General features: G+C 40.6%; 1 protein-coding gene across 2 annotated transcripts in view; it reads right to left on the reverse strand.

Annotated features, from left to right (window-relative positions):
- The window catches only part of epb41l4a (erythrocyte membrane protein band 4.1 like 4A), a 486,901-nt gene that overhangs the window by 187,454 nt on the left and 285,343 nt on the right, over positions 1-14,104 (reverse strand). The window lies entirely within an intron of this gene.

Genomic DNA, 14,104 nt, shown 5'->3' on the forward strand with positions numbered 1-14,104 from the left:
TCGGTACTCCTCTAGAGTATTTTGTGAAGAGGCGTGTTAATCTCAGAACTGTGATCACCCACTCACTTGCCTTGTGGGCCTGGGTGCTAATCAGGCCTTTTGCATGACTTTCTTCTAAATGGACTGCCTAATCACCTGTGTGGGATTATTCAAATTTAAATCACCTTGAAGCATGACTGGGCTCGCACAGCAGCCATCACCACTGTCTTACCTGACTTGGTCACTGCTGGTGTGAAGTTTGCACGTTCTACTGCTGTCTCTCTGGGCTTTCTTCCTACTGATTCTTGTGTTCCTCTCATACCTCAGAAACATTCAGGTTAAATTCATTGACTGCTCTAAATAAGCCTTGTGTAAGTAAGTGTGTGTGTGTGCGAGTGTGTACGTGGGTCCATGTGTGGACCTTGGCATGGGTTATAATAATAAGACATTTTATTTATATACCACATTTAGGATGCTCCAAGCACTTCACAGTAATTCAAAATGAAGAATTGGGAAAAAGCAGAATAAAAGATCGACTAACACAACAGTTAAGTATTAGAACAAGAGACAATAAACCAGAATACATTTACTTATTTGGCTGATGCCTTTATCCAAGGTGACTTAAAACATTTATGATACAACTGGTTACATTTCATTTTGGATTTCCAATTAGAGCACAGGCAGGTCAAGTGAGTTGCTTAGGGTCATATACTATCAGTAGCGGGATTTGAACCCACAATCTCAGGGCATGAAGTCCAAAGCCTTACCCACTACATCACAGTGCCTACCAGCATAAAAAATACAAACATTACAAGATAACCCTGAACAAATAACGTAATTTGTGATACAAACACAAATCTTCCTGAGCAACAGGACTAAGCGAAAGGGTCAGAAAGTCAGGGTAAGTCAAAAGCCTTCCTGTGTCTTAAGTTGTTTTTTAAAAGAATGAATTGGGTTGGCTCATCTCGTTGATTTAGGGAGATAAATTCACAGATCTTGACTTTGTCGACGATGCTGTGATCTTCACGGAGTCAATGGAGGCTCTGATTGGGGCTCTCGAGAGACCGAGCGAGGAGTCTGAGTGTCTGGGCTTGTGAGTGTCCTGATAAAAACCAAGATCAGGCCTTTAATGACCTCTTGGGCACAGCCATCAGCAGTGTGTCTGCCTGCAGAGAGAGTGTTGACCACATTGAGAGGTTTACTTACCTTGGCAGTGACATTCATGTGACTCTACCTGTTGGGAAAGCATGGGGGGTCATGAGGTCGCTGGAAAGGGGTGCGTGGCACTCCGGACATCTCTGCAAAGTCTTTAGAGTCCTGATGCTTCCTGTCTTCCTATATGGCTGTGAGACATGGACACCATTCAGTGACCTGAGATGAAGACTGGACTCCTTCAGTTCTGTGTCTCTTCAGAGAATCCTTGGGTACCATTGGTTTGCCTTTGTGATGAACGAACAGTTGTTCATGGAGTTCCAAATGTGGTACATTCCCTACATTGTGTTAGTTACGGCACTATGGCCATGTGGCATGATTCCCTAAGGGTGATCTGGCACACAGGATCCTCACTGTTGAGGACCCAAGTGGCTGAACAGAGGCCAAGAGGATGCCCATGTAACACCTGGCTGCAGCAAATACACGGTCATTTATGGAGGGTGGGATTGGATTGCATGTCTGACTCGGGGGGGTTGCCAACCAGGATCCCGAGCTGTTTCGTCATGTGGTGAGTACGGCAATGCATTGTACCAGTGCATGCTCTCCAACCTGACCTGACCTTTCCAAAGTCTGGGTGCCATGAAGGTTAAGACTCCATTACCCACACAGCACAGGTTAGTCTGGGGCACAGCGAGACTGTCAGCATTTCTAGACATTAGTGGACAAAAAAGCATAATGATGGAGGAGGTTACTGATGTAGTCTGGTGCGAGGCTATTTAAAGCTAAATAGGTTAGTAATTGAGTTTTACATTCAATCCTGTAAGATACAAGGAGCCAGTAAAGGTGGAGCAGGAGGGCTGTTATGTGCTTGCTGTTGCAGGTCTGTTTAAGGATTCTTGCAGTAAAATTCTGAACAGGCTGGAGCTGAGATAAAAGATTAGACGGGTGTGACACGTGAGTCAGTGTCTTGCACCCCAAAGACGAGGCTGAATCTCAGTACTTTAGCAAAACCAGCTTTATTCGACTTGAAACAGGAACAGCAGGGTTATTTATTGTAGTGGGATCTACAGTTCTACTATACACAGACACAGCAAACAGGCAGGGTCAGGGCTAGGTCAGTGGTCAAGTTATAATGTTCCCTGCATCACCCATTGTGCGACTGGCACTTTGCGCATGGCAGCGGTCAGCTTGTAGTTGTTTCTGTGGTGCTGCAAATCTGTGGTTGCCTCTGCGATGGACAAGCCACCCTCAACAGACACGGCAGTTGCGCTTCTGCGTGTTGTCCCGTTGGGGAGAGTCTCAAAAGAGTGCAGAAGTCTCACAAGCGGTACCTGCTAACAAGGAGTTACAGTAGTTGATGGGGGATATAATAAAAGCTTGGAAGAGTTTCTCAGCATTAGAAAAGGAGTGGAATGAGTGAACATGGGATTTGTTACTGAGGTGGATGTACCGAAAGAAACTTTACTCCATTTGATAAATGTGGGTAGAATAAGAAAGGGAAGAATCAAAAATGACAGAAAAAGAACAAGGCTTGATGACATCGTCACCAAATGTGACTGAAAAAGAGCTCTTTTCTTAAGTTGAATTTTAGTGCAAATTAACATGACTTTGGTTTTGCTACAGTTATACTCCATCCAGCTGAGGCAAGTTGTGAGCTGGGAAAGCACCGATGAACTTCCATTTATAACAGTGAAGCAGTTCTGAGGATCAACCACATAAAAATGATAACCCAGTAGCAAAAAGAGAATAAAATGGCTGAGAGGAGCATGTAAATTGAGAACAACAGAGGGCCGGGGACACAGCCTTGAGGAACTACTGTGACGGGTGCTGAGCCTGACCTGCTGCAAGACTAATAAACTTTTACCTAACAGTTAAACCACTGGAGGGCAGGGCCGGAGATACCCAGGATGTTCTCCATTCTGGCAGTAGAATATCATATTTGACAGCATCAAACGCTGCACTAAGATCTAACAGAATTAATGTGCTGGGTTTCTCAGAGTCTGCTGCCATTAATCATTAGTTAGTCAAAGCAGAAGAGTTTCACACAGCTGTGCTGAGCTCTGAAACCAGACTGAAAGGGTCCCATCAGCTTATTACAAATGTGACCCCCTGAGTGAATAACAGGCTGATACAACAGCGAAATTTGGGGTGCCAACCCGGCTAACAAAAACCTGCGGTGGGCTGGTGCCCTGCTCGGGGTTTGTTTCCTGCCTTGCGCCCAGTGTTGGCTGGGATTAGCTCCAGCAGACCCCCCGTGACCCTGTAGTTAGGATATAGCGGGATGGCTAATGGATGGATGAATGGAAAACAAAAACAATGCTCATTGGCATTCAAAAAGGAGTAACAAAATGGCTGCCTCATAACACTTGGACTAGTTCAAATAATACAGCATGAATTTCTGAGCAGACTAAGGAGCTCCTCTTTTTAGGTCGCTTTGACCAGGAGTGACACCTCCTTCCAGGCAGTTTCACTTTTATGGCCCAGGGGAAGGGGCGGAGTCAGTTATCCTCACTGGGTATCTTTCCACGTTGAAGGAAAAAGAAGACAAAGCATTTTGTAGTAGCGCCCCCTCTCGGCTTGGGGTGGTAGCACATACCTGTGAAGAACTTGAAGGGTGACCCTCTGATGCACACGCGTGACAAAAAGTAAATAACTATAGAGTTCTAGGCCACAAAACGCTTGACCAAAAAGGTAAGTGACAGATAGAAGTACTTGGCACAGAGGTAGTGTTGAGGGAAGTATTTATTTTTGTCGTAACAGTTGGAATTATGACATGAAGGTAGTATTTGAGACATTTGGTGTGGTTAAGGTACAGTGGTTCAGTACACTTGTAGCAGACCTCATCTTACTGAGCAGGTCATTAATAAATGAAGATGAAACTGGAGAAAATTTGGAAAAGGTGTTGGATGTTTAGTCTCCACCTTGCACACAATGCTGCCATGACAGACATTGGCTTCCATTTCCTGTGATCCTGAACTTCATAAGCAGGTTAGTTAGTGGAGGGGTGGATGGACCACTCTGAGTCTGAAATGGCACTAGCTTAGGCCAAATGTTTTTACAAAGAATGTGTGCAGTGGAAAGACAGACTGTGCTGTGGGTTATTTCTAAAATTTGTGTTAACACAAAACTAAATGAATACATTTACTTTGGCCAAAAGTAAATTTATTAAAATAGTTCAGGTGATAAGGATTTGGTCAGCTGTGAGATTTTAAAAGCGACCAGTAGCTTTTGTGCATAGTTTTGACTGAGCATGCAAATCAGGCTTTGTTGAGGTGTCTCACCAGATAGAAGTTCTACCAAATTGGCATCTACTGATTGTCGCCTGGAGTCAGGCCATATTTTAGACCTGAGTAAAAAAATCAGAACCTCAAGCCAATGCCACACTTCATTCTTCTATTTCAATATGATTCATGGCAGACATTTCCTGTGATAAACAATAGAAAATGGATACAAATGAATGTCTCACTGGAGGCAGCATCTTGGTGCCATGGTTGCCTCTAATGGAATAATTGGGTTTAGAAAATTAATTGATGACAGAGATAACATGAGAAAAAATGTACAGGATACACTAATTAAAGAGGCAAAGGCATTCATTTTTCAATTGCTCTCACATTTTTTTTTACTTAATTAGGAAGTTATTATGTAATTGTTTATTCAAGTTGCTTCAGACAAAAGTTTTTCACAATCAAAGGACTTGCAGTGTAGATTTGAAAGTAAATTCTGCTGTGCAGACACACTCAACTAGTTTCATGGTTCAGCGGCTTATAAAGCAGCAAAGAAATTCCAGAGCTGTAAATCCGCCAGGTTTGAAACTGGGCACATCCTCTTCTGAAGCCCAGATTTGGAGCTGAGCACTCTACCGTAGAAGAGCAATTTTAATCTGACAGATAGCAGAAGCAAAGGTTCACTAATTATAAACGTAGACCAGTCAGAACAGTCCTCGACATTGAGATAATCTGTGAACACATTCAGAAAATCTCATTTTTTCCATAGAAGATATTGAGACTAAATATGTCCTACTGAGGGCGTAACAGAAGTAACTGAGGTGGGGTATTGAGCTGCACACTTGGCGAGGCTTGGCTTAGGCGATACTTCTGAAGAGTCATAATTCAGTCTGACCTCCACTCCAAATGATCACACTTTACACAGTAAAGCCCCTTTACTCTCACTATGGAAAGTGGGCTTTTAACCTTAAGACCACTGTTCTCATAACTTGTCCATTGGAGGATTTTACATTTACTGAGCTTTGGCATGGTGGCACAGTGTTAGTGCTGGTGCCTTGCTGAAATGGGACCAGCATTTACTTTTGGTCCTCCCTGTATGGCGTTTCCATGTTCTATCCGTGTCTAACAGTGAAACTGGGGGCTCCGGTTTCCTCCCACAGTCCAAAGACATGCAGGTTAGGTGGACAGGCATTACAAAAATTTGGACATGAGTGTTAGAAGGCTTTGTGCCCTAGGAACCAAGTTACCCGAACTACTCTATAAGATTTCAGTAATCATTTACCACTCTGATTCTGATCTTTCTGAGCAACTGAGAAGAAATCATAATTAATCGCAGACTTACGGCTTTTGAGAGTTCCTCTAGAGTGCCTCTTTCTCTTGCTCAATTTGGCTCAAAAACTAATCAGCACATCGTTATCTCATGACAGGCTTAAGTTTCAAGTTTGGTGTTTATCTGTTCAGCCGTTTCAGCTGTAGACCGTCCTCAAGAAACTGTGAGACACACAGACACACACACACAGACAGACACACACCTATCATTGGGATATCGATGTTGTCAGTATCAGGGGACCCTAAAACGTTGAGATGCATCAAACTTTTTGACTATTCTAAAGCTTTCGCTCCTCTCCATAGAAGATAGGTTATGGTGGAGGAGGGCGCAAAGGGAAAATTGGCCCTAGTTTGTGGTTGGGGTGTGTGTGTGTGTGTGTTTGCCCTGCGATGGACTGGCATCCTCTGTCCAGAATTTGTTCCTGCCTTGCTGGCTGGGATGATCTCAAGCAGACCCCCATGACCCTGTTCAGGACTAAGCAGGTTAGAAAATGAATGAATGGCTTTACTGAGCTTTGCACTTCTAATTTTGGAAGTATCAGGGCAGAGTTTTAAAGCCAAATGCCCTTCTTGATATCAGTCTTTACTAGGCCTCTATACACACATAGTGACCCTGTTCTAACACTAGATCATGGGGGTATTCAAAGGAGACCAGGTGAGCTGTCCACTCTCTTAAATAGCCTCTTGAGCTCTGAAGGATAAAAGATATACAAGCCACCTAAGAAGTGGTGTGGCATATTAGAGAAAGCTAGGTGTGATAAAGCCAGGATACAAAGTCAACTTAGACAGGACAATATTGGGCATCCAGAGTTGAGTAACGGGGAAGTTTATCGAGAGAGAGAGAAATGAGATCAGAAAGGCTTGGTGTCAATGTGTTAAATCAGGTGCTGAGGAAACACCACAGAATTAGGGCGGTGAGAAAAGAACAATTAAATGAAAACATATTCCCCATTAATTAAGGTACAGTGGGGATGACAATAGGGAGACAGATGAGTGAAATACAAAGATTTGTTTCTTGTCCATAAAAGTGCCCAACACTGGAAAGTAATCTGGCAGCAGATCTTCACATTTGTAGAGCTTTGGCTATTTTCAGAAATGTCAGAAGCAATGCGTGTTTAATATTTTATTGTTTGAAAAGCAATATATTCACAGAACATTCTAATTTATCGCAGCTTTACTAAATACCTTTGTGGTAAACTACTATAGAATAGCACATTAAAGTGTGAGACTATTGAAGCCTGTCATCACTGGTGCTGTACAAACAAGAAAGCAACACAACTTCAGACCTTCAGAGTATGTAGCGTGGGGGTACAACAGACAGCCAATTCACAGACACCATATAAAAGCAACTAATCACACATGTTTAGTTAATAAACAAATATAACGTGTAAACTGAATTATTCTGCGGTGGGCTGGCACCCTGCCTGGGGTTTGTTCCTGCCTTGCAACCTGTGTTGGCTGGGATTGGCTCCAGCAGATCCCCGTGACCCTGTGTTAAGATATAGTGGGATCAATCAATCAATCAATCAATCAATTAACATTTATTTATATAGCACATATTCATACAAAAAATGTAGCTCAAAGTGCTTTACAAAATGAATAGAAAAATAGAAGACACAATAAAAATAAACATAAGTCAACATTAATTAACATTATTATCGGGATGGATAATGGATGGATGAAACTGAATTATTGGGTAGAATACCATCCTTCCAAATCATGTCAAAATCCAAAATGACAATTGGCTAGGACAGAAATGTGAACCAAACAGGCGATTATTGTATATAATATGTGAGGTGGAGGAATTCAAAGGCTCAGATCTCCTAGTTTCTCATCTGGGAACAATTAGATGGTTCATTGATGTGAAATTTCTAAGCTTATGTCACATTACATGGCTTTTAGTCGTGGGTCATGTCAGACAGTTATAGATCTCATCAGCAGACCACATCAATGAAAACAACTGAAAATCACAGGGCCTGCCTAATTTTCCGACTGAGTGTCGATCTTCTAGTGCAGTTGTGCTCAAACCTTTTTGTGACAGGCAATAATGCGCTGCCTGATGGAGCCGGTGTTGTATGAAGGGTTAACAGGAATGGTGACTTCACCCCCAATTTGCCTTTTTTTTTTTAATTCTGTTGTGTAAGTGCAATATCAGACAGATACAATTCTTTTATGTTTGTGAAATCCAAAATCCTGTCATCCTTACTCACTACATGATACGTATTGTACAGTGGAACCTCGGTTCACGAACGTCTCGGAACACGTACAAATCGGTTTACGACCAAAAAGTTCGACAAACTTTTGCATCTCTTCACGACCACAGACTCGGTATATGAACAAGCCAGTTTCCCTTTTGATTTGTGTGCACAGATGATTTCCGCAAGTGTTCAGTCTCTCCCTATGCATTCCCTGTGCAGCAGAGAGAGAGAGACAGACACACACACACACAGACATACAGACGCGTGCGTGCGAGAGAGACACACACACAGACTCGCGCGCGCGAGAGAGACACACACACACACAGAGACACACACACACAGACGCGAGCGAGAGACACACACACACACAGACGCGCGCGAGAGAGACACACACACACACAGACATGCAGAGAGACACACACACACAGACGCACAGAGAGACACACACAAACACAGACGCGCAAGAGAGACATACAGAGAGTTTTTGTTTTAACCTCGTTGTATTTAATGAAGACTTTTTTCTATTGGATTTTAACCTCCACTTCAGTTCTGTTTACAACGATCGGTTCGTGCATTTTGCAATGTTACTTTTCTTGGTGGTTTATTAAATTACAGATTTTTGAAATGTTCATTTTTTTGCCTGTGCTTAAAACTCATTAAAGTGTTAGTTTTCTCTGTTGTTCAAGGTTTTCTCAGTGTTATTCAGTGTTTTTACATTTAGTTTACTATTACACTGTAATACACTGTATACAGTTTGTATGGTCTGGAACGGATTAATTGTATTTACATACAATCCTATGGGGGAAATTACTTCTGTTTACGACCACATCGGTTTATGACCAGAGTTTTGGAACGAATCATGGTCGTGAACTGAGGTTCCACTGTACTTCCAGTTGAACATTCATTGGTTGCCAGCTCTCATGCACCCACAGCCCGTCCCTTCAACAAAAGACAAAATCAACCCTGTCGGATTGAGTTGGGAGGTTTGATTTTGTCATGGTTAGTTATGGACTAGTTGGAGCAAGCCGCTGGGATTGTCACATTATGCGATTGGCTTGGCAGGAGAGTGCTGCGACTTCCCCCATACTCAATCGGATTATGTGAATGAAGGTTATGACTGAGAAAAGTCACATACTATGATATGGCCTTTAGCCAATCCAACACCTTATGAAGTAAGGAAAGCAGTAGGAGCAGTCATTTTAAAGAACAAAGAGCAACTGTGCTCCTGTTAATGTGGTCAAACTGACAACAAGCCTGTGGCTAAGATGGAAAAACCTTTTGTGGTTTAAAAGTCTCCTAAAATGACCCATGTTAGACATGCAAATGTGTTGTGTGTGCTGAGAATACATTACAAAAAAAAAAATCATAACTTATGGAAAGAGAAAAACCTTTCTGTAAAACCAGATTATAATTTGGCATACAAAGACATCACTGGGCTAGTGGTAAAAGTGAACAACGCATTGTTGCTGACTGTTGCTCACCGTTAGGAGAATATAGTTGGAGTCAAAGTGAGGTTCAAAGAACTGGCAGTTTACTTTGTGAACAGATAGGCTATAAAATATGCATTTGACCTAAACAGTATTCCATCACACCAAGCTTAATAAATCTCATTAAGCGAGTTGATAATGGGAATTGAAAGTTTTGGTATTCAGTATATCGGGAACAGTAAATGTGCCTAACAACGTTGACATTGGGCATCCATGGGCAAGGCTGCACAGCATCCACCATCTGGTTGAACATCTAAATGAATAATTAAATTAAGTTAAAATTTCTGTATAAATGGGAATACTAAACATATAAAGTAGTCACAACATTTTAAGATATAGACTGATACTGTTTAACTATCTATGTATGTGTATATCTTTTGCCTTACATGTCCTTTCAGCACCTTTTCTCTGTATTTGTGTGTGTCTGAACGTCTCTAAACTGCCACTCCATCTCTTGAGCGTGTTTTTCTAAAGCCTGCTTCTCAGACTCCCCCCATCTCACCTTCTGTTTTTATACTTGCCATCTTTGAAGGCGAGTCTCTCAGCATGCCTCATACACCTTTACTTCTCCTCGTGTGTCTCACACTCGCACTTCCTCTTTCGTCACGTCAAGTCAAACTGACCAATCAAACCAAAGCCAAACTGACCAATCAGATTGCTCAGGAGGAATGGACACACAGACCTTAGTGTTTTATTATATGGTAGATACATATTATATACTAGCCACTAGGTAATATAATAATTTAAAAATATTTGCTATCTTTTGCCCTCCAAATACCTTTAGCACCCTTCCTCTGTATTTGCATGTGTCTAAATTTGTCTTAACCAGCGCTCCCTCTCTCAAGTATGTTCCAGTGAAGCCAGTTTCTCAGACTCTGTTGATATGTTTGAGGTGCTTTTCTCGTCTCTTGTCCGGTTTAATAATTCCTGTACGTGAAGGTGATTCTCGCAGCGTGCTTCAAATGCCTTTTCTCCTCTTTGTGTGTTTCAGACTTTGCCTTTCGATTAATTACCAGAGCCACACTGACCAATCAGATTGCTCTGAGCGACTGGACACTCACACACACAGACCTTTGTGTTTTATAATATAGTATATGGGCCCCGGACAGTACTTGGATAGGAGATCATCTAGAACAGAGGTCCTCAATCACAGTCTTGGAGGGTCACAGTGGCTGCAGGTTTTTGTTCTAACCCGGTTGCTTAATTATAAAGCAATTCTTGCCAATAATTTCATTTCATGGCTTGTTAGTGCTTTAACTCTGCTATGTCAGGTAATTCTCATATCCTAGATTTTCTTCTCCTTTCTAAGGATATCATCCAAATGATTTGAAGGCTAAAATGGACGAGTAATTATCAGTCCTTCACTTTTTTCTCTTTACTTTCCTTCCAAGTATTTAATTAAACCCAATAGTGCATGATAAATACACACAGGTGTCAATGGTAACAAGCTAAATGGAGAAATGCTGGTCTTTTTTGTCATTTGCATGTTACTGATAATTAGGAGCAATTAAAAACCAAGAATACAGCTGTTTAAGTCTAAAATAAGCAATAAGGGTTCAAAATCTTAATGGGCGAGACCACTAAAGTGAAGCAGAAGTGTTACTTGAGCAATAAGGGCTGATTAATAAGCAATCGGGTTGGAGCAACAACCTGCAGCCACTGCGGCCCTCCAGGACTGTGATTGAGGACCCCTGATCTAAGAAAAGCTTGAGCTGCTGCTGGAAGAGGTGATGGTGATTGAAAAGTGCTAATTAACCAAGAAGTTACTGAAACAACAATTCATAATTCTGATGCAATTAATGATATTAAATATAAGATTTACCTGTCCTTACATTTCTTGGATCTTTACAATACTCAACAGGCCCAGCTGCAATGATGTAAGTAATTTTGTATCTTTTGCTATAAAATATATACAGTATATTTTAGTCAATTTACGCTATCCCTCTAGCCCACACACAATCACTTTATACTGTATATGCAATAAACATCCACAGCTCTCCTTGTGTCTGCAACAAGCATTGTAATCTGTGTGTCGGCAATATTTTCGCCTAAATCATTTCAGTAAAATACAAAATAAAGTCATGTTTTCAGCTGTGTACATTTTGAAATATATAATGCAATGAAATATCAATTTGCAACCTCCATTACATAATCAGAAAGTGGCAAATCGGCTTCTGATTTACAGCTAATAAAGGATGCTGCTTACCTGCATCTCCTGTGAATACAAAGGAAGGTAGCTACAGGAGACTTGTTCTGGCAAAAGAAGGGCTACATTATACAAGTGTAAGGCTAAAATTGAATGCAAACTATCATGTTTATCATGTTCAGCTCAGCTGGAGAAATACCGTATATTTTTAAAAAAGACAGGGACAAATATAATAAAGCTTTAGAGATAAGCCTGATAAACATCATAATGGAAATGATCTGTTAGAAACGGTAAATAGGGATGGACAATTTGTTAAATTATCCTTAGTTAAACAGGTATTGTTTTTATTTTCTATTAGTATTATTATTATTTGTACTCATTAATGGACTCTTGCCTGCTAACAGCATAGCACTGTATACTTGACTGGTGATAGCATCAGTGATAATAAGAGATACTGATATGCTGCACAGTAATATTTTATCCTCAGATGATTTATATCCCACTTGACAGACATAACTAAATTATGTACATTCAGTTATTGGTTATACAGTGCCATCTTTTTTCACATAAAAAAAACAACTTTAACTTTGAAGATGGAGCTACAATGTTAGATAATAATAAAAAAGCTCAACCACCGCTGCTGCTTATTACACTAATTTGCCCTGAACATGCAGCTAAAAGACTTTCAGTTCTGTCACGTAGTTACATACAGACAGGCAGTGATACTGGAGTACAAAGTAGACACAGAATTAATACGACAGAACAGGGAATGAGCAGCACAAAGGAACTGATGAATCACAATAAAAGAGAAACAAAGGAAATGCACATCTAGGCTGACAGCACCCATTTATCAGACTGCTTTAATAACGGGCTCAATTGAATAAAATCGTGTTTCCCTTGTACCTTTATTCATTTGCTCTAATAGATGTTAACATTGCATATAGTTGGTATATGCAAATGTTAACTGAAAAAAAAATGATCCAGTTGATTTGAATCACGCCTGTGGATGTTACTAGGTTGTACAATGCACTAAATTTATTATATTCTCATGGTAATATAAAGTAAAACCCTAACCCTAACCTGAACATCTCTTTAACTATGAGCCACTTTCACTGACTTGTGATGTGTTGATGGACTCAAGAAATGTTTCAATCACCCTGCTATCACATTAAACATTTAAATAATTAACCAAAACTTTGAGTAAAAGTTACAACATAGAAGAAAAAAATAACAGGATTCTGTTTTTCCTTCTTTTTAAAGACATTATTAGACAGTTATGGATTTTATTTACTGCATCATAGGACAGATTGACTGCTTCTTATTTAAACAGAATTGCAAAAAAAATGTCAGAAGCCTAACAGTTTGATCCTCGGATGAGTGTGAACTGGTCAAAGAGACCATCTGTGGACAAATGCCTAAAATATAGCCATCTATCCGTTAATTTGCTGAAAACCTCTTATCATGGTCAGGGGCGAGGAACACCCAGAGCATAATCCACTAGCAACAGGTGGAAGGTCTGAAATAAGTCTCGGTGGGATGCCAGTGCACTGGGGAATTTAGATATACTGTGCTATATATGAAATATTCTGTAAAGTAGCTGTAACGTATTATTCATGTTTTAAATGACATTGAAAGTAAACAAGTGGAAAATGTTATTTTGGTGACATGAATCTCAAACCATAAATACTGCAGCCACACCACTCAATTAATCTGTTTTATATAGTGCCTTTTCATGTGTTATATAAGTCATTTCAACTCTTCCAACCATTCCCTTTGTGAATCCAATAAAAGAAAGCAGGCAGACAGAGCATCTGTCAGAGTTCTGATCGGTACCCCAGACCACCGCATGCTAAACCACAAATCCACTCTCATGCAGAACAAATACAGCACCACTGATTCGCCTATAGAGTGTGACTTTGGGGTTCATGAAGAACCTGCAGAGCCTAAAGAAAACTCACATAAATAATGGAGGGCATGCAAACGACACACAGAGAGTGACCAGGTTAGGAGCAGATGGAAAATGGCGGTGCTGGCCATCCAGTGTCACCCAATTTCAATTCAGTTCAATTCACTCTCATGTGTCAAACTGCTCAGTGGACAGACTCAAAGTAGAGCACAGACTAACAAATAAAATAAATAAATAATAATAATAAAGCAATAATAGCAATAAAAAAACAACAATAATAAAATTAATCTATATATATAAAAGCCAAATACCACTGACTCACTCATCATTAAATCTCCCGAACCATGAGGACTTGGGACTTGAAATTTGGAATGTACGTTACCCTTGGCCCATAGGTGCTCGCTAAGAAACAGTTTTAAAAAGTTCATGGTCCAAGCGTGAAATTTCTAATAGTTTTTTAAACCCGTTTGTATGTCTGTCCACTTTTCACAAGAGAATTACTTAACAGATTTAGATCGTTTTTTTATATAATTTGCTTGAACTTTCCGGTTGATTTTGGGACTTTCTCATTGTGCTAAGAATCATAGTTCCCTTGCAGGAGCAATATATTCATGCTAATCCAAGACAGAGGCTCGATGGGAGGGGTAAGCGTGACGTCAGGAAAGGTCTCGTCCATTGCGAGA

This window comes from Polypterus senegalus, chromosome 7 (genome assembly GCF_016835505.1).
Source record: "Polypterus senegalus isolate Bchr_013 chromosome 7, ASM1683550v1, whole genome shotgun sequence".
NCBI classification, from domain to species: Eukaryota; Metazoa; Chordata; class Cladistia; order Polypteriformes; family Polypteridae; genus Polypterus; species Polypterus senegalus.